At 41.3% G+C, this 25662-nt stretch overlaps 1 protein-coding gene across 1 annotated transcript in view; it reads left to right on the plus strand.

The window, feature by feature from the left end:
- tenm2a (teneurin transmembrane protein 2a) overlaps nucleotides 1-25662 on the plus strand; it is a 223116-nt gene that overhangs the window by 74730 nt on the left and 122724 nt on the right.

A 25662-nucleotide genomic window follows, 5' to 3' on the forward strand; every position in this document is an offset into this window, starting at 1 on the left:
TGGAGGTTAATGAAAAGTGGATGGAAGGAAGAGCAACAGTCTAATTAATTGAATTCTCGGCAGCCGCACATATCAGCTGTGGATCAACCTCTGTTGGACTGTGAGCCTCAGAATCCGAAACAACTTCTGTCGACTGATCAAACTACTCAACACCTATTAAACACGTCAAGAAACACCTACCCTGAGATGCGCTTCTCTTCCAACCACCCGATAATTGCTTTGTGGTTAATTACCAAGCTAATCTTGCAGCCACAGATATCAGCTGCAGCCACCGCTCTCACTCTCTCTGTTTCAGGGCCAGAGGAACAGCAATGAGCACTCTGTCGCCTGTATTTCAGGACCTTGTAGAATTAGCTTCTTAATCCACCTCTGTATTGTGATAATCACTTGCCTGCAGTATGATGTCACTGAGTGTCGATTGTTCAGGCGATCAAAACATGTCGCTTGTCAGTGTCGCAACATAAACGTTGTCAAAAAAGTGGTATTAATGACTATTTATACGCTCCTGGGGGGGGCAGACATTCATACTTTTGATTATGCAGTACGTCTCAAATCAAAGTCATTTTAATTTAATTCCACTTCAAAAGTTTGCCTTCTATAGAAGCATTAAGGGAAACCACCATCTCACACCTTTAGGCCCGTCTCGTGGTTTCACAGACTGTAGATTTAGATCAGATCAGACGTCTGCACTGGTGTCTCTGCCAGCATGAAGAGATCAGAGGCAACGCAGCAGCCTGATAAAAAGACGAGTGTACGTGTGTCTGATCAAGTCAATCCATTAGTTATTTAGTCTCTCTGAGTGAGGAAATCTCACCCTCTGCTCCTGCTTCCAAACAAAACACCGGATACAGCCGCACGTCACATCTTAAAGCGCCCGCCGAACCTTAGCATCGAGCGCGTGTTGATCTTGTGTCGATTTTGCACACGTGCATATATGTTTCTGAGTTTGACATGTGTCCTATATCGCTTGTCTATCGGCGTGAGAGTGTATAAGTCTGAACCGTGTGAGTGGAAGTGTGAAACAGGAGCAGCGGGAGTGTCAAAACAGCAGGAGGAGGATCTGAGGGTCTAATAATAGAGATTGACAGAAGCAGACAGAGAAACAACATCATAAACACATGCTAACAAATCAAAAAGACGGTGACGTGCCAAAACACCAAGCAGCATGCTGCACCGCTCTCATCTCGCCGCGTCTCTAACAATCTTCAGAAGTCTCACCTCCACTTGCTTCTCCTCCTCCTCCTCCTCCTCCTCCTCTTCATCTCACTCCTCTCCCATCTTTCTTCTCCAGCTTTCAAGCTTCCTCTTGTGTCTTTCTGTTCGCTCGCACGGCGCCTCTCACCAGCTCTCGTTACGCTCCTGTCAGTATAGCTTGGCAGTGTGACTGACAGGTTTCAGTTTGAGGGTCTAAGGTTCCCCTTCAGGGTACATGTGGATGAATGTCTGCGTGTGCCCTATTGCAGATTTCACTACCAAAATAGAAAACCCACAGAAACGATGACAGATACTACAAACCTCCAGGTTACTACAATTTGTGTTTGCGTAAGAGTTTGTGTGTTTTATTTTTTATTCATTTTTTATTTTTTGTTGTCAGCAGGGCAACTGTCTGAAGAGTCAGTGAAGTATATATTTACAGATTTCTTTTACTTCATATCTGTGATCTTCGTTTTTCCATTCTATGTCGTTATAATGGCAAACAAACAAAATACACACGTTTCCCTAACCGTGTAGTTGGGCACCCGTATATCTGAGTGCCTGACTACATGTACTATTTTTGTATCTTTGTTCCTGGAGGAGGTGAAAAGCCTGGAAAACAATCAAAACAAAAGCTGAGTCAATAACAAATTAAAAAGTGTTATCTTTTTTATAGCAATCACGATGCCTGGTGCCTTTGTTAGTCTCAACACAATCAGCACTTCAAACTGTACATACACCTAAGGAGATGTTACATTAGAGAATCTTGAATACAGTTTTTTCCCCGTTTTTTTACATTTACAGCCACTGCATAGATAAACAAAGTGCACAACAAGTGTCACTATGTGTGATCTGAAGTGTTTGCTAAGCGAACTATATTTATGATTTGGGATAAAAACTGCATTCGAAAAACAATTTACCCCATCCGTGCTTTTAAAATGGCTGTCAGTGTCTCACGTTGGGAAATATACTTTAGTTTACACTCACCAGCCACTTTGTTAGGTACACCTGATCGACTGCTTGTTAACACAAATATCTTAAAAGCCAATCACATGGCAGCAGCTCATTGCATAGGCAAGTGGACCTGGTCAACATCAACTGCTGAAGTTCAAATCAGGCATCAGAATGGAGGGGGAGGGGGGAGGGGGTGGAGCGGAGCAGCAGGTGTGGTGTTGGGGGAAGGCTTACCAACACAGCTGATTTCCATTGTATAATCGTGCCTTCCCTGTTTGAGTAGGATGCTGGGACCTGACAGCAGAGCTGGGTGTACTGCACTGAAGAGAGGTGGCTCCAAAGCTGCCTAACTGGAGTTACTAAAGACATTATAAATAAACATTCAACTGCCTGCAAAGCTGTGTTTTGTGGGTCCTTTCGTCACAATTGACTTTGAGCTGATTGCTTTGAGCTGAAAAGAAGGCCACAGTAACTGAAACTAGTCGTTACAGCACATCGAACCTTGAGCAGCAGAGAACATGACACGAGGTGCTCTTCTGTCAACTAAGAACAGGAAACTGATATTTTGAAAATGCTTACCAAAACTGGACATTAGAAGTTGCCTGTTCTGCTGCAACATTCAGACAGTACCGTCAGGATGGATCCACCCTGCCCTGTATTGATGGTTCAGGCTGCAGGTGGTCTAATGGTGTGAGGGACATTTTATTGGCACACGTTGGGCTTCTTAGTACCAACTGAGCATCAATTATTTGCTGGAACCTGCATGAGTACTGCTGACCATGTCCACCTATTTATGACCACAGCGTAGCTATCTTTTGATGACTGCTGAATAACCAGCAGAATAACCCTCAAGTTTGAGTTAAGTTTGTATAACAGTGAATTTATAATATGTAGAATAGTGTACTCAAATGGATAGTAACTTATGTGACAAAGAATTAATGCAGTTCTGAGGGAAAAGGAGGGTTAGACTTTAACAAGGTGTACCTAATGAGGTGGCTTGTTAATGCATATCTGCTGGTGTGACTGTTTTTACAGGGCCTGTCACCATTCCACACCCATACATGGAAAGCATATGCAGCAAGAGCAATAGCAAGAACATAGTAGCTGTCATCACAAAAGGCATTAATGAGATCAACATAAATGGAAGGATTTGGGGATAGGTGTCAAAGGTCTGCAGGAACTGTAGGTTAAAGAAATCTAATATATTTCCCTTTAAGTATCTATGTATATCCAAAAAATGGGGAATGAACAATACAAAATAGCTATGTTGTTCTGTGAGCTTCATCCACTGATGAGGATGAATTGACCGTTAAGTGAATAAGTTAGCGCTTAAGGAGCAGTTTATGAGTGTATTCATTTCCACTGCAGAGCTCTAGTATCTGTCACACCAGCTTCCTGACTTTAACTCTCAGTTCATAAGAGAGGATTTTTCATTTTCTGGTTTGTTTTTCGCTTGTTGGGGTGTTTTCATTCACTGGTAAATTCCTTTTACAGAGAAGTATGCAAAGCCCGTTAAATTAGTTTCATAAACGCAACTCAGGGATTTCAAAGTTTCCCTACATCCAGTTTTATTGTCAACTATTGAATAAAGACACTTCCCGTTTATTGCCCCTTCCAGACACTATTAAAATAAAGAGACTAGAACGTTGACTTGGCAGAGCCAATGCAAGTTTCTTTAGCGGGAGACAAACAAATATGGGCATAGTGAGCAGCATTTGGAGATTTCATTTTGGCAAAGTGGAGGAAGAGATTTACTGTCACACTGTGCACTGCCTCGTAAAACGTCCGTCTGGAAACACAGGCAGGAGAACAGGAGTGCTTGTAAATTCCCACAGCAGTGCCTGATGGTCACATCCAAACTGCATTGATCAGAAGGGAGAATGATTAAAACATGCATTAAATGAAATAAGATCAGGCTCCGATATTGATTTAAACCTGAAGCCCAGGCCAGACTTTATGGCCACAATCCATAGTCCAGCGCTCCTCATATGCTTGTGTGTGTGTTTGTGTGTGTGGTCCATATGCCTCTGTGTTTTCCTCTCATTATACAGCAGCCAGTTAAAGGAAACAGACAGAATCAAATTCAACTTCAGCATTGTTTCCCATCAATAAATCTTGCCTTTACCCCGCCAGCCAACTTTATATACACAGACTGGCCGCTCAGTTGAGGACCGGCCCAAATCACACATGCATGCTGATTAGCTGTTTTCAGACAAACTCCCTCTCCTCCTCGTTCCTTCTCTGGCTCAATCTCTCCATCTGGTTGACTGGATAATAAATCATGAGGTTGTATTGTGACGTATGTGACAGGATGTATTAATCTCATAATTAGAGAATGAAAAGGTGGCGCTAAATTTAGTCTGGCCTTTTCTGACTAACCCTGCCCCCGATCTGGGCATGCTGAAATGCCTTAATTCCCCTCCTTGCAGAGCCTTTCTTCACTCTGTTTTTATTAAGGAGCCTTGCTGTGATGCTTTTATTATGCTAAAGTATTAATTCTCTTTTTTGAAAAGACCAGAAACAAAACTTTCCAAATGTCTCTAAAAACATCTGCAGTTGAGAACTTTTTTTTCCTTTTGTTCTTTTCTGTTTTTTCATTTCCTTGGTAGCTGGAGCTGTAATTATGCTTTATAAAAGCAGAGTTGGGCAAAGTGATTCCTCTGATTAACTAATCAAATCTACTAGCACAGGTGGCAGAGTGCCTGCACCAGCGCTGTCCTCTTTTTTAATATTCCCCCACAAAGCAAACCGTAAATCAAACCGCATTCAAATCGGCTGACGGGATTTTTTTCTAATTTTTTTACCTTAGACAGTGACGGCGCTCAAGTGATTGTCTTGTAATCAAGGATATTAAGATAATGTTTAATTATGATCATTTTCGTTTTGAATAAAAAGTGCTTTATACTATGCAACGCAGATTATAATTATATGCCACCGAGTGACTGTAAGACCTTTTTTTTGCTTTCAGGTGTTAGCAGTTAGATTTACACTGCAGCCACTCTCAACACGAGTAACTCAGTTCGTGCCTCGCCTGTCTATCAAATTCGAGCAACACTTATAGAGTTGGGCTGGTGGGGTCCCCCAAGACCACTGCTGTCCCCTCAGGGTCTCTGTGAGTGTGTGCGAGTAAGAAACTGAGAGTGAGAGCACGCGTGTTTGTGTGTTGGGAGGGTTGGGGGCATTAGCCTCTGATTGAGTTTTCAGAGAGCAACGTGGGGTGCGAAAGGCTCGACAATGGTCTAACAGAATTAGTAGCTTGTGATGAATGGTGTGTGAGAGCAGCACTGACAGTTCGCTTTCAGAAATACACACCACTGAGAGCGTGTGCATGCAATGTGTATGTGTGCGTACACCTCCATACTTCACCCAGCGGTTCAAGGACTTTTTGTCCATGTGCTAAGAGCCGTGCATGCCGGAATGAGAAAAGTGGTGATAGACACACACACGTGTGCAGCATGCATCTGCATGCGTATGTCCTCTGGTTAAGCCAAGGGTTTGAAATATGCCCCGCAGTCAGGATCAATAATGATTGGTCTATTCAACATGGTGCTCATACATGCTCACACGCTCGCACAAAACTAAGCGATGAATAAAAAATTTTCCCTGTCCTTGTCGAGCATTTCTGACTGTATGATATTGCTGGACCCAGAGCTGATAATACACATGCACAAAGACGGGCAGGCAGGTCCACACCACAGACACACACGCACACAGATGCATAAGAGCAGTGTTTAATAAAAGCCTCGGGATATCGATCACAGTAGATGGATGCTAACTCACATTAAGGGAAGGGAGCCGGGAGTGATAGAAAGGCAGAGAAGAAGAGGAAAACCTAAACGATGAATAAATGGAAAGAGGATGATGAGGGAGGGATTTTCCTATACAGCTGACAAAAAGGGCATTCAAATATGCGTTATTGTGCCAACTTGCTGGTGTAAGCAGGCAGTGAGGGTCCACTCATAGTAACAGTAATATTATCAGTTAAAAAAAAAGTTACACACATTGTAAAATATCGTTTGTGTTGGACTTGTAACTTGCTGACGACTGTGCTGCCATCCTAATAGGGAATTTAGTGAGCCGTAATGGCCTCTCATGCCATCGTCAGAACCTGCCTAGAGAAAGAGGGGGGGAAAGGAGTGTAACGGTGAGAAGCAGCGCTGAGAGCAAGCTGAGAATTCTCTAGTCAATTATGAGTGATCATATTTTCCTCCGCGTGGTGCTGAAACTACTTTTGTAGTTTAATGGTCAGCGCTTTGCCTCCTAATGAAGGCTGGAAGTATCAGGCTGAGAACAAGAATGAGTATAAAAAAGGCAGATGATCGGAGGTTAGAAGACTGCAATTCGCTTTGTTTTTGTTTTCTTTCCTTTAGTTTTATTTGTTGTCAGGCCGTTTCTCTGATTGTCTTGAGCACTTTCAGTTTTGTTTTTGGTTTGTTTCTCATGCTTTCTCTCTTGATTTTTCATAATCTTTTTTTTGTTTGTTTCTTTTCTCTCGCCTTTTCTTTCTTCCATTACTTCTGCTCCAGCTTACCTGGATGATGAGGATGATGACGATCCATTCGGAGACTATGTGATCAGTAAGTCACAACTGACTGTAGCCTCTTTGTGATTATTGAACCCATTTTAGATCCCCTTGTATGTGATGTGCTACGATATATAACTGGTAGTATTATGCATTGTTCAAACAAATTACAGGAACACTCTGAAAACACATCGGGTCGATGGGAAAAGAAATATCATGCTGAATATCTACACTGATATAGACTCGGTGATGTGTTAGGAACGAAACTCTGGGACATTATTTGATGGAAATGGAAATTATCAGACTACAGAGGGCAAAATTCAAAGGCACCGCAAAAATCAAAGTAAAAAAACGATGTAGTCCATATTACCAAAATTTCGTTACAGCAACTCAAAATTGTACTTAAGAGTTTGACCATGTGCTTGTATGCATGAGACAATGGATGGTGTCCTGGAGGATCTCCTCCCAGATCCGGAGCAGGGCATTGCTGAGCTGCTGGACAGTCTGAGGATGCAACATGCCGGATGGACTAAAACATAATGTCTCTGAGGTACTGGATTATTGGAACGTATTGGATTTTGGTCTGGCAAGCTTGGGAGCCAGGCAGTGGTATCAGTTCCTTCATCCTCCAGGAACTGCCTATACACTCTCGCCACATGAGGCTGGGCATTGTTGTGGACCAGAAGAAACCCAGGACCCACTGTATCAGTATAGGGTCTCACAATAGGTCCAAGGATTTCATCCTGATACCTATTTGCAGTCATGTTGAACAATGTTACAGGCAACATAACGTTCTCCACGGCATCTCCAGACCCTTTCATGTCTGTCACATGTGCTCAGGATAAACCTGTTCTTATCTGTGAAAAGCACAGGGCACGAGTGGTGGACCTGCCAATTCTAGTATTCTATGGCAAATGCTAATTGGGCTCCACGGTGCCGGGCAGTTAGCACAAGGCCCACTAGAGGAAGGGTGTATGTTCCTCAGGCCACCCTTATTAAGTCTATTTCTGTTTGTTTTTTAATCAGACACTCACAGCAGTGTCCTGCTGTGGGTTTGTAGCTTTCAAAGTGCTCACCCTGTTCCTCCTTCCACAAACCAGCAGATACTGGTCCCGCTGATATGTTAAGAACCTTCTACAGCCAAGTCCAGCTCTCCTAGACTAACTGCACGTCTCCTGGATTCTCCTCCATGCTCTAGACATGGTGCCGGGTGACACAGCAAACATATTGATGTGCCATCCTGCAGGAGTTGACACCAAAGCATCTGAAACTGATTAACTACCCCCTCTGCTATTTAAATGACCAGATCAATATCCCAGAAGTTTAATTTATTTGATGCTATTCTCTGATTAAAAAGTGTTCCTTTAATTTTTTTGAGGAGTGTATATTAGTTGCTGTGTATAGGCACTGCACCCAATGTAATCCTATTTTCTAACTTGGCTACCGCTGGAAATTATTATAGCATTATTTTCTATCCACGCTTTAAATCAAGACTTGACATTTTCATCAGTCCATCATTAGACAGTGTCAGGATGTTGGGTAGAAAGGGAACAGTAAAATAATTGGTTTCCGTACATTACTCTTGTGTTTCATCTGATACAAGGCGAAGCCACTGTTCTTCTTCACATGCCTCATCTACATTTACGAGCGCCTCTCATTATGATCTTCTGTTCATTAGCACACGTCCAACTGGTTAATCTCTTTGCACTTGATCAGAGAAAATTTCCCAGAGGGTCCATTTTTTTTTCTCCTCCTCCGCTATTGGAAAGTCAGCCATATTTACTCCTGTTTCAGAGATTGTTTGTCTCTATGAGCGTGGGTTAGTGTTAATGCTCGCGTTATTGGGCCGCAGAGTTTTCATCTGTTTTCATTAGTAAGAAGTGGTAGAAAGGAGTAAGAGCAGAGTGCGTATTAGAAAAGGAAAATAAACATTTTTTTATGTTAGAGGTTGAAGGTTATTTTTTATTTAATACCATTATGGTTCGTTTAACAGGATTTTTCTTAAGTTCGCAACCTTGAAGGCAATACAAAGGTATTCATTCACGTGGCAGCAAAGACGTGAGGAGATGTCGGAGCGCAGATTATCTAAATCGGATCATGTAAAGGTTTATCTTCTTGACATATTCTGACCCACACTTTTACAGTAAACAAATAACGGAGGGCTGTGACACTGACACTTTCAGGTTAAAATTGTTGTTTCATAAATTCACAGAGTTTGCTTTTCTGGCTCAGTTAAAATCCTTATGGAAGCAAAGTTTTTACCTTTGATATTTGCTGATGATAATTTCCCTCAATGCCTTATTTTATTACTTTCTGTCCGTGGAAGCAAGTCAGAAATAGACTATTTGCTTTGCGCAGTCTTCTGTGGTGAGTAAATAGCATGACTTCTCTGGAAATTAAAATCTTAAAAAACTGTATATTGCATTTACCTTATAGCGCACGAGAAATACAATAGGTGGGAATGGCTTTATTGTATTCGCATGCATTCACTTTGAGAGTGGGTAGCAATAAAAAAGAAACTATATCAAGTCAGCATTTAGGTAAATGGAAAAAAAAAAGATGAGAAAGTTCCCATCTAAATCGCCGGCTCCTCCCTGATACTAATATAGAACATACAGTACCGTCATCAGCCAAATCCTGACAACTGCACAAATCAAAAAACGCTCATTCTCCTACTACCAGTTCTGCAATTATTAAAGCAGTATTTCATTTCGGTGTATTTCAACTCTGTTTCAGCTCTTCAGTAGCACCATGGGCTTTAAATATCATTTAAGGTCCATGTAATTTATATTTAAAATGAAAGAATTCAAATTATAAAATGAAATTAGTTATCATGTATTTCCTTGTTTAAATTAATTTAACTTCAGCGACATGCTATATGAGCATAAATACTTAATCGTGTAAAGCAGCCAACTATCCTTATGCACATCTTTGAAGATGGCAGCCTTATCAAGGTCCACAATCTGAAACCAATAACTGACAAACTGTCTACTGGCTAAATCATTCATACAGATGTCAGATGTCCAAAGAATGATATACAACCCCACCAGTCACTGTAGAGGACAACAAGCTACTCTATCATCAATCTTCTCAACAGTTATATTGATATTAGCTGCAACGTTCAGCATGCATAGGTACATAAGTAGACCTGAAAAGACCTATACAATTATCGTGCCTTTTTGTTGTGTGTGTCTTTTGCTTGTTTTTGTTTTGTTTTGTTTTGTTTTGTTTTGTTGTTGCTTATTCATCTGTTGACACTCACTTTTATATGTCTAACATTTATTATATATGTTTAGAATTTTTTCCAGTGTTCTCACACTTTCTGAAATAGTAGTAATATTATACTGCCAGATCATTTTGGACATTTTTCACTAATCTCGTGGTACCCAGATGATAAACCTTAATCACTTTGGTGACTTTCCCTGTATTAGCATAAATGAAAATAAGTCAAAATTATTAGATGAATTTGATCCAGACGGTGATGTTTCGCTTGGGATGAACTAAAGCAACATTGTCGGTTTCCTTTTGATGTTTCCTTCCCACATTCACATTGATTTTGACTTTACTTTCCATACAAAACCCAATCACCCTATGGACAAAACCAGGGCTTACCAACAGGGCATGGACCTCTTATCTAGTTAGGGGGTGATCAGTGACTGTAACTGTTTAATGAACATAAATAACTCCATGGTTCAGTGATGTGAAGAAAACAGTTTCTTTTGAGCATCCCACTGCTGCTCCAAACCAGACTGATGGTGTCCCAGTAGAACATTGTATTCTAATTTGATAATAATTGTTGTGCACTTGTTAATGCTCGTGTCTAATGTGTGTATAGTTTCAGAGTGGCTGCGTGGCTTTGTTTGGGTGATGACAGTGAGTGAGAGAGTCTTGGCTGTCTCCTTCCAATAACGTTATTAAATCAATATAGGCTTTTTTCTTTAAATGGGACATATAAAATGTCACACTGACCAACTGCACTCTGCACTTTTTTATTTCACAAACTGATTTGTTGGCTAGTACATGTGGGTTGTAACAGCAGCCACGCTGTGGGAGTGTAATCCTATGTTTCTGACACCGCCTCGGTTTTGCTGCAGGCTCACTTTAGTCACCAAAGCTCCAAACATTTCTCACAGCGCAATCTAGGACCGCTGTTCTGGATTGATGACCTCAGAGCTGACCGCGTTGCTTTGACGACGGCCATCTTTCTTCTCAGACAGCGTCACACAGTGTAAAAAGCCCTTCCAGTGTTGGTTAAATAGTGTGGTATCAGTAACTTCTAATAATATATAATTCGTGAAAACAAATACTTTAGATGGTAAACTAGCAGAAAGCTAGCAGCTTGTCACACAAACAGAAACAAACAGCATCAGAACATTTTGAACTGCCATACAGTGTTAAAAAAGTAACCATTAACAAAAGACATCTCTGGTGAGCTTTTGATGCTTTATTCTGCTCTCAGACATCGCTGAATCATGTAACTATTTTGTTTGTTGAATATTTGCATAATACATGAAGCTGTGAGATGAGAAGGGACTAGAAAGGCAGGAAAAAATGTCACAGCACTGGTTGAAATGTGGATGACAGGGTCTTGTGATTAGGGCACTATAGAAGAATATGGAAGAGTGAGTTAATTACAAACTATAATATGTGTAAATAATTTAGGGATACATTTTACAGACTGACAGTACAGTCATTGTAAGAAGAAAGTATGCACTCTTGCATTACTTAGGTTTTATGTATCTGGATAGAAAAAAAAGTAATGTGGTTCTCACCAGGTCAGTGAGGTAAATACAACCTAATTACAACAACCCATATTACGCTGTATCTATGTCAAAATGCAGGAGCAGTGCTGAAAAGCTAAGTACACCCCATCACTCAGTAACTTGCAGAACCAATTTTAGCAGCAATAACTTGAAGTAACAATTTTCTGTATGACTTTATCAGTCTCTCACGTTGCTGTGGAGGAATTCTGGCCCACTCGTCTATACAACATAGCTTCAGTTCATTTTTACACAGCTCCTAATGTCCCACAACAGCATTTTAATCAGGTTGAGGTCTCAACTTTAACAACACCATTATTCTTTCCTTTTTCACACGTTCTGTTGTGGATTTGCTGCTGTGCCTGGAATCGTTGTCCTGTTGTGTGAGTCAGTTTCAGCCAAGCTTTAGCTGTCAGATTTCATACAGAGGAGATCATGGTCGACTCAGTGGCCACAAGGTACCCAGATGCTGTGGCTGCAAAACAAGTCCGAATCATTACCCCTCCACCACCGTGCCTGACAGTTGATATCAGGCGTTGATGCTGTGTTTGGTTTGCTCCAAACACGGCATTGCATTATTGCGAAACATCTTCATGTATGTTCAGCTGTAACTTTGCAAACTTAAACTGTGCTGCCATGTTCTCGTTAGAGAGATGAGTCATTCTCCTGGCAGTCCTTCCAAACAAGCCACCATACTTGTTCAGCCTTTTTCTAATTCTGTACTGTTATCAAATTTAACATGCTAACTGAGGCTTCTAGAGTCTGAGATGTAGCTCCTGGATTTGTTGTTTGTTTGTTTTTTCAATTTCTATGACCCATCAAACCTTAGAAGGGAAAGAGTGAGCCTTTTCTTTTCACCGTGACTGTATTTCTTAATGTTTAATTAAGATCTAAGTGCATCACAGAAAACATTTCAACCGTACTTTTATTGACTCTTCCACATCACCAGTGGTAGAAAGTTGCTGACGTATATGAAGACAAGAAGTTTGCATGTGTTTTGCATGACAACAGCAGTATGAGGAAGTTAACGGGCTGGAGACTGCTGACAGATCGTAAACTGCATTTATTGTTTGGAAGTTAGCAGACACAGTGTCCTGATGAAAAATCCTGTGGGACAAGTAGTTAAAAAAAAGTACAAGCTGTAGAGGGCAATTTTTATGAGTCAAATCGCAGTGAATAAGAAGGGAAGCTGCGGGAGACCAGATACCATTCAGAGGTTGTTCCTCTGTAATTTTTTAAATGAACAGTCCCGGCAGCTGTCGCTTTATTGTTCCAGGATACAAATAAAAAAGGAATGAGAATCAGTATTATCATTAGCAGAATGGAATCAACAGTGTAGTTAATAAACCTTCGAATTCCCTTTTCTGCATATTTAAAAATAGAAGACATCCAGTAAAATGTTCAAGCAACAACAAAAAAAACAACCCATACTATTATGAGCTGCAGCGTTAGCATTTCTGCTTTCTCTAATTCAACACGTAGCAGCTGTGCTTGGCGTTCAGAGCTTCCTCCTCCAACAGAGTGATTATGACAGGCTGATTGGTGTTTTGTGTTCTTGGGGATGAGAAGATCAATGCAGGGCTGATAGCGAGGGCTGGGCTGGGAGCGGAGAGAAAGGATAAGAGAAAAATGGGGATGAGGCCTTGTCGCTCTCGAGTAGAAAACAGGGATCAAGAGATTTTAGGGGAGGAGAGGATGGAGTTAAAAACAGGCGGTAGGAAGGGGTTAGAGCAGGGAATTTGAGGAAGATTCTAGTGGATTGTGGGGGAGAGGATGTGGTGAGTGATGGATAAAGAAAGAAGGGAGATTTGTAGGAGGAGCAATTGAGAGTAAGATCCAGATTTAACAGCACAGTAGAAGAGATGGCTGAGGATTAACATTCTGTGACTGTCTGCAAGTGTCGGGATAATCTCTGGTGTCCTGCGGTGCACTGTGGGAGGCCCACCATTGCTATGGGGGTTGAGGCCTACCACCAGGGCTGTCACTCCGTGTGCATGTGTGTGAGTCCTCGTGTGCGATGCTCAGTCTAGGTGTGGCAGGTGGAATGAGGTGCTGATTCCAGCCCCCCCACCATGCTGCCCTCTAAGCAGCATGATGGATATGAACCACGGGTGGCATGAGCTGGACGCAGCACAGGTGTTTTTCTTCATCGTCAGGGTAACCCTTACTTTACAGCTAGCTTATCTAAAACTCTTCACTTTTCCTCTCTGATTTAAAAGGGGGAAAATTCGGCAATCTGGCATACTAAGTGCACACGTTTCCCTTCTGTATGTAGTGCGAGGAGGTGAGTAGATAGCTCCTTACAGAGTTTTAATCCATATTGATTTGTGCTTCATGCTGCCTCACCGAATGGAGCGCAGCACCGCGGGGCATCACACAGCATGGCGAGGCATGCAATGGCGTTACCTTGCAGGTCTCTGCCGGCCAGTGTTTGTTTATGTGTGAAAGAGAAGGAGTGGGAGATTACCTGATAAAAAGGCAGGTACAGTCTGGCAGCAGAGAGCAACATTTTTAATAAGAGAGACCTATAGCACACATGCACCCACCTATGGAACGTCATTGCTAGATTAAGATTAAAGAGGTGCTCTCGCTATTGATGATTACTGTCGATGACTGTTCACACATACAGACTTGAAGTAGCAGGTTCCTCTTATGAGCCTGATGCTTGCGGGGGTGTTAGGCATTACAGTAGCAAATTTAGGTAATTATCTCTGATTGGACAGTTATTTTCTCTCATTGCCACTAGTGCTGTAGTGGTAAAATAAAGTGTGAATAAACCCTACGATGCCTCAGTTACACTATCCAACAAGCACCACTGTGATGAAAAGATGTGCCCATCAGTCGTGTCACATCTAACACGTATATAGTAATTCACTGGTTTTAAACACAAGCCACAGAACATCCCTCATCATGAATTTGTTGCATTCCTAAACCTAAACACTGTGCTCAGTTATTGTATGGATACCAAACGAAGAAATAGACTCCGATTAAAAGTGCCCTGCTCAGCAGAAAAAAGCAGGCAGTGGTAATGTCAATATTTCTGTTAAAACCATTTCTTCTCCACTCAATACTTGCTTTAATAGGTTGGCTTTGTTTCGCGGGGAGTCAAATGGGAGGAAAGAGACAAGATGAATAGATCTATATTCGAGTCGCTAACCTCTGATTGTGCAAGTCTTCTTTGTTTTGCCACTTAATCCTCAGCACTGGCTAATCATCAGACAAGTATCTGACTTTATCCTCCATCTCCATAAACGGGGATGGAGACAGCCTGGTATCTCAGCTGGTCCCAAATCTTCCTTTTTGAGCCCTTTCCATGGCAAAGCCAAGTATCAGTTGTACAGGCAGGCAGTCAGGCGAAAGCCCAGAGAACAGAGAAATATGACTATTTGGATTCTCATCAGCTGCCATTTTCATAATGTCTTGACTTTACAAAAGAAAAAAAAACTAGGAGAAGTGTTCAGTCTGTCTTCATCTCCTCTTTTTTCTCCATTTTGTCAAATTGGAAGCTTTGTCCGGTTTATGCAGGAGTATGTCTGTCCTGCCAGTTGCAATCGATAGTGCACCACGGTCACCTTTGTACGTAATCAATGGGTCACTCTAGACTACCCCATCCATTGTCCCCAGTGGTCCCTTTGCAAAGTCATAACTATCTATTTTAGGAGACAACAGCAAGTTGCTGATATCCGTTACAGTACCCTACATAAGCTTATACTTGAGATCAGTTGCAGAGGGATGTTTTAAAAAATTGGTATGAATTAAAACACTGTGAAACTATATCTTGATGCCGAAGGTTGTAAGCGTGTGCACAAAACACAGCCGCCTCAGTAGTAGCAACCACTTCAGTGAAAGTTAGCCTCAGAAATAGCAACCATCAGCGAGCAAAGCCAACAGATCTGCTTTAAATTAAAACAAACAGCAGCTTTGTATCTATTTCAGCAACATTTTGCAGGATTACTACATCACTAAAATGCTGTTGTTGGTTGAGAGCATATGCTAGGGATTAAAAGAGAGAGGCAGTCCAAATCCTGTTCAAACCTTCCTGCCATTATACTTCCACACTGGCACTGCTCATTGCACAGAAACCGTAGTAAAAGTGCCATAGAAAACCATTAGTTGTTTTTCTCAAACACAGAGTCGTTTAATTGCAATAAGTATCATCTGACAAGTGTCTTAAGATCTTAAATCTAAAGTTTATGATACTAATTGTTCTTCTTGTACCAATTCAGAACTGTAAATCTGTTGTAGCTGTGGGTCATTTAACAGCAGTGGGTTTTAATTAAAATGCTAAGTGATGATAAACATCTATAAAAGATCTGATAAAATTGTTTAATCACCAATTAACAGTAGATCTTTGGAAATGAGAGAACCACATTATGTCAGGATGGAAAGAACCAACCTATTGTCATTTCCAGATTCTGGCAAAACTGCTCATGTTTGAGAGGTACACACAAGGTGTCCTTTGGCATTAGTGCCAGTACTCAGTGGGTAATTGCAATGGCGAGATGGGTCTTACTACCAACCATAGATCCTCAATCTGGATCCTTTACCATCATATACTTAAGAACAATGGCAGCCCTTGTTTAGTACATTCGTCTGGCATGTGAAAGATCCCTGAAACTGAGAGAAGAACCAAATCCCTGGAAGGGTTGCTTCAGGATGAGTATCCAGTGTCATGACCCCTTGCAACTAAGGCAGTCAAAAAAGTACCCTGAAGTCTGAACTGCGAGTCAAGTGATGGAGCAAGTCGTCCACCAATTGGAAGGTTGGCGTATCAAACCCCAGCTCATCACCTCTGCATGTCGAAGCATCCTCCTGTGCATCTGTACATGTGTGTGAATGTTAGAGAAAAAGTGCTGACTGACTGGGTGAGTGAGACTTGTAGCAGAAGATGTTGAGTGTTCAACTTAAGCAGAAAGGTGCAATATAAATACAAGTCCATTATGCCATCTGCTTTTTTCCCCCAAGCATGTTTTCCTGAACCTAACTACGTAGTATTATAAACAAAAGTAAGTTACAAGAGCTGCCATATGGTAATGCTCACCAAAAACAGGCAGTTGTAGAGACAAACTAAGAAATTATTCAAATTTCTAAGGCAGTCTTAGGTTAACACGTGACCCAGCACTGGCCAGAATTGATGATGTTGACACATTACGTATGCAGCTGCAGTCATCGGGTAACTTTCACCCCACACCTTGGCAACTAAAAGACTAAATCGGAATCATCCAAACGGATCAATATTATTATGCTCCTGTCACCCCTGGGCGTAATTAATGCAACACAGCCCTCAGAACCTATTAAAAATGAATTGACTAATTGCAGATCGGTGGAGCGCTCTTGCCTCTATGTTTCTATCCAAAGACAATAGAGACACGACATTGCAAGCGCAAGTATCACACAAAGGGCACAAAGCATTGAGAAAATTCCATGTCTTTATCTATTCAGTGTAAACCAGTTTTCAGTCTCAAGTCCTTTTTTATCTTGTGTCGAGCCTCTATATTGATTTTTCTTACTTTTGATTCTAGGCCCCATCTCATTCTGCTTTTTCTTCTTCAATTTCTCAAGCCTTTCAGCATTGTGAATTTCCTCATCAATGTAGCCGACACGAGGTGCCGGGATCACTCCAGTAGCACCACTTATTTGTCTGTTGCCACAAGACGTTTCCATCGCCTCTCCAGTGTTCGCTTTCTTTTTTTTCTTGTTACCATATTCTATTCTGTTTTTTTTCCTCCAAAATAACTCACTCCCCCTCGGTCTTGAACTATTCATTCTCACAGTGTGCGTGTTTGTGTGTGCTCTTGTGAGCCGTGAGGAGGCAGGAGAGCTATATCTGGCCCTATCAGAGTGAAAATGTCAAGAAGGGTGCAAAAGAAAGACCCATGTGTCTTTTGCTCTGTAGATTCACCTGATCTTTGAGCCCTTTGCTCTGCCAATATTTCAGTATGTTTTGGGGTTTTTTGCACGCGCGCGTCTGTTAGTACCTCAATCACTGTTTTTATTTTGTTTGTTTGTGCTTAAGTTTGCGTAGGCACGCACGTCTGCTAGTGTGAGTCAAGACAAGTGTTTGACTTTTTTTTTTTAAACAGATCTCATTTTTTGCCTTTCTTCTCCATCTCCCTTTTAATGTTTTTTGTTCCCCCGGCTTTCAGTTCTTCAGACGTTTTCGGATCTTTTCTGTTTTTGCTTCTTACCAAACTCAAACTCGTCATAAAGGGATCCCTTGGCCTTCTGAGGCCAAATATAGCAAGCGGTATGTCTCATTTGCTGTTTTTTTAATTTCTTTTTCCATGTTTCGCAAGCGTATTTTGTACTCTTTTAACCTTAGTTGAACAAAGTTGGAGTTAAAGTTAAAAACAGGATTTGCTTGTCTGTAATTGCAGACATGTTGGAATAGCTTTTGCAGTATTTCTCAAAGTGTTGCGACACAGTGTACGCACACGGACAAACACGTTCCAAAGAAATGTTCATAAACATAGAGCATATGCATGCACAGAGCCACACATACACAACATTAACAATTAGGCTTGAGTATACTTGACTCTGTATGTTAAGGACCCATCCAAAGATCACTGGTGAAAGATGAGAGGTATAAAATGTGACAGATTACTCACCCTTTCCAGTACGCCCACAAACACACACACACACACACACTCGCACCTCTTCCTCCATCTCTCTCCTTCTCTCTGTCATGTGATTCAAAACAAAATCCTATTTTGCGTTCTCAGGCCCACACATTAACACTGTGACACAGTGAGGTGCACGTTATGAGTCTAACTAGCTCTGTAGCAGTGTCACATCGCCAAGTCCCCGCCTGATCAGGCCACTTGCGCACACACACGCACGCATTCGCATGCACACACTTTGCGGAGGCCATGTGTTGGGACGGTGATAGAGGGTTGGCAGTTGGCAGACAGACAGCAGACGCTGTTCTTCGACATCAAACGTCTCAGAGCAGAATCTCACTTTCATGCCTACTCGCTCTCTCTTTCTCTCTCTCTCTCTCTCTCTCTGTGACACGCACACAAAATCACGAACGCACACTCGCAAACACAACAACACACATTTCCTCTGATCTTGCTGCCAAAACTCAAAGACTTGGAAGGACTAATACGCACACACGAGCAGGCACATACACACAGACGTATACCCGAGTGCTAAAAAGTCTTGAATTAAATTTCGTCAGCCAGTGTTGAAACCTGTGAGACATGAGTACAAGTTACATGTGTGGCTGGAAAAATTATTACTCTCTCTTTTTTTTTTCATTTTAACACTGAATCCAATCAACCATCGTGGTTTTATTTATAGCAAACACATTAGCACCAGCATATAGTAAGCATACATACATTGCATTGCAGTGAGGCTCTTATTCAATATATACAGATGGGTAAAAAAAATAATACTAATATTTTCAGATGCACCTATACAGGGTACGGTTTAAATGAACAATGTCCTTTCCAGTGGTTTGATCAAACAAGCTGCAGTAAATGTTTTGTGTTGTTTTTACATGGGAACATCCAGAGTCACTCTTCCTAACATGACACATTTGACTTTTGGAAAAAAGTTGTTTAGTTTAGGTAAATAGTGGGTACTGGAGCTGGCAGGTTGAGGTGTTTTAGATTACTCCAACAATCAGACAAACCACTATAAGCAAGCACGTGGTGACAGTGGAAACGAAAAACTTACTTTCAACAGGAAGAAACCTCCAGCAGAACCAGACTCAGGGAGGAGCAGCAGTCTTACATAGAGGCCTACCCGGTTGTGTCTTGAAAATGACTGGACCCCTTGTGGATCAAAGGTGGATTGACACATCTGTCCATATAACTCTGTTTATTAACTTTGGTTTTATTGTAATCAAAAAGGTAACGATCTTTTCCTTGATCCTGGTCAAGCAAACAGAATCCCGGGGCCTGCGACCTTTGAGCTCCTTCAGAGGACGCTACCAGTGAGAAAACATCATGAAAGAATTAAGAATGGAGCTAATGCCTTGATTAAACCTTTGCTTAGCACCACTGAATAATTCAAAGGTCTCCTTTATTCGTGATGGATGAATGGTAACAGACAGTGATAGAGAGTGGACTCAACAGACAAGATGGAGAGGTACCGCATAGATATGATTGATAAGATGAAAAATGATTCATCGACTCATCTTGACCCAGCGAGAGCCGCAAATGGAGCCATGGGTGGCAAGCCGGTGAAGGAGACATTGACTTCTTGCGTCTTTAGAAAGTTTGAAGGAGGACTTGTGAAATAAATCAAAGAGGAAGTGAACAAACCTGCGCACAATGCCTCCCTGTTTATCGAGATTTACAATATCTGTGTCATCACATGGGAGCAAGCTTTGGCCACTTGTGTACACACTCTCACTGACACACTTCAGCACATGCGTGTGTGTGTTTGTGTGTAACCACCCACAGATCCATTTTACACACACAAGCTCCCTTTACCTTGACAGCAGGCCGACTTAAGACACAGTATTGATTCAAGGAGTAGCTGCACTCTGCTTCTGTGAGTGTGGTATTGGGGGTGGGGGATTCGATGAATGGGCCATATTTATTCTATGCTGTTTGCATGCATGTTTGTAACCAGCTTCTCCTCTAGAGAAAGTTGGTCGGCCCCTCTGCCCTTCAAAGTCATTTGGAATTCATCTGCGAGCCTGACCCTGACAGCTGTTTGTTTTTCCTCTCCAGAGAGCGAGGAAGAGGAATGGAGGAATGGCAGTGGGGGTGTGGTTAATGAGTGAGAAAGTGATAGAGATTGGGGAGGACAGAAGAAGAATGGAAGAGAGACTTGGGTGAAAACTTGGGGGGGAAGCAGCAGAGGACTGTTTCTATTCTTTCCTTAGCGGTCTCAGCGCTGTTTGGTTTGTTGAGCATTTGAGACACACAGGACAATAAGTGGTGCTCTGAACGACTTCCATTAGTATCCCTCATAGACCACTAGTTTGAATGTGTTGAATCTGTATAGCAGCATGAATACAAAGCAGGGAAAGGCAACTAAGATAAAAGGACAGAAGAGTCTCTAAGCAATCCCTGGGTGTAAATATAGGTTTTTCATAAGAAAAAAAAGAAGAAGGGAAAAAAATTGTGGGTTCTGAATTAGTGTGTCATCTGGGATCAGTAAAAAAAAAATGAAACCCTTTCTGGCTGAGTGTGATGAAGAAGAAACCCAGTGGGATGGATTGGTTTTGTGTTTTGTCTGTGCTGGATGTGGGGGTAAGCAGATACGTCAATGAGCACAGAGAAGGAAGGAGGGGAGGAGGATGCTGGGAGAAACCGGTGAAGAAGAATGGTTTTGAGAGAGGAAGCGCAAGGCCACGGCAGTCAGAGGTGAAAAGAAAGGGAATCGCAAAACGAGGAGACTTGTGATTCGCTAAATGGGCAGAGTGGAGCACCGGCAAGAGAGAGGTGCTCGCCTATTTTTATATCCCTCCTTGTGGGAGCCCCTGTTCGCTTGATCTATCCATCATAATGACAGAAACCCCCAAACTCACCTGCTTCTTCTCTCCTCTTACCCCCTTTTCTCGCTTTCCCTCCATTCTGCAACTCTGTTTTTCTGCATATTTCACTGTTGAGTCAAGGCCGACTGCTGTAATTGAATTAATAGGCTGTATATTGAAGCCTCTCACACAGAAATTGCTTATTGACTAACAATAACTATTTTAAGCATGCACAGCTGACTCTGGCAACAAGCTCACACAGACACACACACACACACACACACAGTGTTACATCGCCCCCCTCCCCCAAGGGTTATTCTTCCTTGCACAAGTTTTGTGGTCTTCCTTACATTGCCACAAGCAATTCACATGTCCATAGCTTGTGAGTATTGATCCATGAGGCTTGGGTATTGTAATCTCTTCAGTCTACACAGTAAAGAGCCAATACAGGACACGTACACACACTTTCCAGCAGGAAAATGCACACATGCATTCTGGACTGTAGCGTTTGTTTATAGCTGGATAACGTGACTTTTAGTCGAGGCCAGAATTTGAGAATTTATGTGTATTTTTATTTCACATCACATATAAGGTTACGCGTAAGCTTTGTATTTGTTTGTACCGCGCTGTTTACTTAACCATGAAAGGTTTGCTGTAGTACTACCTGTGTACACTGTTGGAGTTTGATTAAATTCCTCGTGGAGGGATTCATCATCTTTAGCGGGCAGAATAGAAGAAATTACAAGGCCATCAATCCTTGTGTTTGGTCTAGCTCTCACCATCTACCTTTGTGTATTTTGCCTTCTGTATTCGTTGGATACAGACTTTGATTTTTTATTTTTTTTTAACCTGGTACTGCTCATACCCACCCTGTTCGTGATGCTAGGAGGTCATTTGTCTCTATGTTAGAGCTGTCCTGTCTCCCTCCCTTGTTTTGTCTGGATCCTACAAATTCTTGTAACTCTTCATCAGATATACTTGATATATGTGGGGGTTTTGTTTTCATTTTTTATTTGTTTTTTGTTTTTTTGCATTAATGTATGGCCTTGTATAAATATTTTAGACCCTTGAAGCATCGCAGAGGCATCTGTTCGGTGTAGAATTTATTCTGCACAACATGACGGTGACCGCAAATGCACAGCCAGACTCAATAACAGAAGAAGAAGAACATAGTATGCCACTTTGTTTAAAATAAATTGACAAACAGAAACTACTTAAAAGCATCCTCATAATGGCCCTGTCTGACTCCATTCATCCATCTGCTGTTATTTTGAACATGGTGCTGTATGTTTAGATCAGGAGAAAATTGGCATTCTGGGCCCATGAAGGAGATATTGTTGTCTTTCTTTTAAGGGAGAGCTCTTGAACAGTCAAGCGCATGTTATCGAGGAAGCAGATAGATAGTTTGCAAGAAAAAAAGAAATGTAAAAAAGACTAGCAAAAAGGAAATAAAAATGAATTTTAAAAAAGCCCAACTGGGAATAGTACTGGAAAGCCAAAAAGATGATAGGAAAAACAAACTCATGAGACATGAGGGAAGATGCAGGAGAAGAGGCTGATAACTTGACAAAGTGACTGTTAAAATATTCAGAGTGGTAATAAGGCATTGGTAAGCCAAATTAAACAATAATGAGGGCAGAAAAAGAACAAACACGGGAAGTAGAAACAGCAAGCCGTGCCAGGACATAACCTTCAAAATACAATGGGAAGCCACAGAAAAGAGGACATGAAACACACAGGCAAGCAGAGAAAATGCAGTGAGGGAGACACGGGGACGGGAAGAAGGCGAAAACACAAGAAGAAAAACAAATGAAAATCTAAAGACGTTGCAGACCTTGACAGATATTCCAATCCATCTCAAGGAAACCAGTCATTTATCACAGTCTGTGCAACCAACAAGCTAAAGCCGGTGTGTTATAATAGCGGCTAGGAAATGAAGAAAAGTTGGTGGTCATTAGATTATTTTAAGGAGCTACTCACAGATTAAGACATCTCTACCTGTTTGCGAGTCACAGAGAAAGAGGCTGGATTGATACTTCCTGAGAGAAATGTTGCCTTACAAGGTTAAGTCAGAGAAAGAATAATGCCAAGAGTAACTGAATTATTATGAATGATGAAAAATAAAGCTAGATTGTATCTACAAAATTACCTTTAAACAAGGAGACAAACAAGCTCACTTGTGTTTTGGTGAGTTTTTTTATTACATATCTTATCAACTTTTTTTTTTACATCTGACAAACAACACATCCCAGTCAGGTAGACCCCAAAAAACATCTTCATTAAATCCTTTCATGCTCAGATGAGTTCAGTTGAATTCATTTTAACTAGATCTTATTCATAGTTAACTACTTAAATTGTCCTATTAGCCTACTTTGCAGCCATTCAGCCACTACTTTTATCCTGGTGCTTTTTTCATTAAGCTTTGTGACCAGTCTTACCCATGTATTGTAAGCACTTTAATTCCTTAGAATGATTTTAGCCTGCACCAATAAAATCATTTTAGCCGTCTATTGTATTTTATCGGTTTTCTTTTAAAACTTGAACTTGAACCATTCACTCACTTTTTGACCATCACATTACATTTGCTTATTTTCTGCTGCCTGTCAATTACTTTTAGTTACCTGTTAAATTTTTGCTCAAACTTTTAGTCCAATAATAAATCATATACTTTACATATTAGCTAGTCTTTCTATTTAGTCCCAAGTAGCACCAGATAATAGCAGGAGGAACAGATGGGCAACAGATGTGCTAATGATGGCGGTGTGGTTACAGACAGAACACCTGCCAACCAAATATTTTTATTATACCAATCATACTGTCTATATAGATGTAGATAATGTACTGACTTTGTGAAAGATCTGCAAAACTATTAAAAAAATATTAAAAGAAAAGTCTTTTAATACCATTTTAAAAGCAATTCAAGTAGACATATTTGGAGTTTTGGGGGGGAGTTTTTTGAAAAAAAAAGTCTGTTAATACAAGGAACAAAAACTCAGCATGTTTAAATACATTTTATTTTAGCATATTTTAAGTAAATAATATTTGGCTTTCACCGGGATCATGTCTGGAATGTTAAGGCCAGGAGGGTTATTTAGTCTTCATAGACACAATCTACTTTTAAGATTCAACTCAAAACTTTCCTTTTTGACAAACCTTACAGTTAAAGCTTGATCAGGTGACCCTGAACCCTCCCTTAGTTACTTTGCAATAGTCCTAGGCTGCTGTGGAATTCGCATGATGCACTGAGTGTTTCTTTTTCACTCACCTCTTTTCACTCTGTGTTTATACATTACTTTACATTTAATCATTAGTGATGAATACATTTTCCTCCGCAGTGTGTCTTTTGTCCCGTCTTTCCCACCTCACCCCAACCGTTCACAACAGAGAGCCTCCTATATCTGAATGCTTGCTCATAGGGGGTCATCTGATTGATGGGGTATAATTTCTGTTATTATGCAGCCTTTAGCTCACAATATAAAGCACCTTGAGGTGACTCTTGTTGTAATTTGGGGCTATATAAATAAAACTGAACTGAATATGGATTTGCCAAGAGGTGGTCATTTTAAAAATAGACATATTTTGCATTTATCATCCTCAACAAGTTCCTGTTGTTTTTGTCTCAATTAAGACAAAACAGCTACCTTTCATTTAGTAATATTAGATCAAATATATTTCAACATTTTGTTCTTGGATTTATTTTTAGGTCCGGTAACTAAATTGTGATCTGTGAGGTCAATAACCCTGCCAACCCAATCATTCATTTGCCTTTTTTTATATATTGGTATGCTTCATTGTCATGCTCCTGACAATTTTGAGTAATTTTTAACACGTAAAGGTCAAAACGCAAGGCTTCCCGCTGAGAAGAGCGCCGTGGAACCAGAACGGCTCTCCGCACTTCCAGCTGTGAGGTGATAACCTTCTCTCACTTCACCAAATCCCTTCTTTTGGCATCTCATGAAACACAACCCATTTGTATGTGTCGGCAAGCGAAGCAGTCAAATGCGCATGGAGATGAAGGCCATTTCATGTAGTGTTGCTCGAATGTGTGTCACTGTGTCTGTGGCACGGGGTTTAAGTTTGCGTGCGCCACGAAAAAAAAAATAGAGAAAGCACTCAACCTCCCCTCACCCCCTAAAAAAATCCACTGACAATCCCCTCTTTTGCTTTTTAAATCAGGTTTTACAACCATCCTCCACTGCACCGTCCAGCCATCCATCCAATAAAATTCCAGATTTAAGTGATTTCAGTGGATTACAGAAAAGGTATTATGCTGCTATCACTTGCTTGGAACATGCAGCTATACCAGCTTGGCGCTTACTGTTAACATACACGTACCAGTGTTGTTTTAGCCATACTGAGCAAAGGATTTCTCTCTGTTGTTGTCACATCAGCTCAAGTGTAATGCGCGTGCATCTTGGTTTGTCTTCCATTGTAGTTAAATTCAACAGTGTGGAAAGCCTCCAAAGTCACTATTGGGAAGGAAAACATCTGCTAAATGGTCACATCTCACTCTCAGAGCCATAGCTGAACCAGGATTTACCTGGTGTGTGCTCCAAGCGCGCACGTGTGTGTGCCTTTGTGTGTGTCTCCGCCCTGTGTAGTTGTGCGTTTGGCAGCGCAGAAACCCTGGCTAACCCCCTCTGCGCTTCCCAATGTCCCGTCTCTGAAGAGCTATGACCATTAAGCAGCTGTTCACTTCTAAAGCCACGGAAAAAAATGAGAGAGCTGCGAGAATGCAAATGAGTCTCGGTATGCGCCAAAACTTCTCCGGGGGGACGCACTGTTAGGTCACAGACACA

This window comes from Oreochromis niloticus, linkage group LG2 (genome assembly GCF_001858045.2).
Source record: "Oreochromis niloticus isolate F11D_XX linkage group LG2, O_niloticus_UMD_NMBU, whole genome shotgun sequence".
NCBI lineage: Eukaryota > Metazoa > Chordata > Actinopteri > Cichliformes > Cichlidae > Oreochromis > Oreochromis niloticus.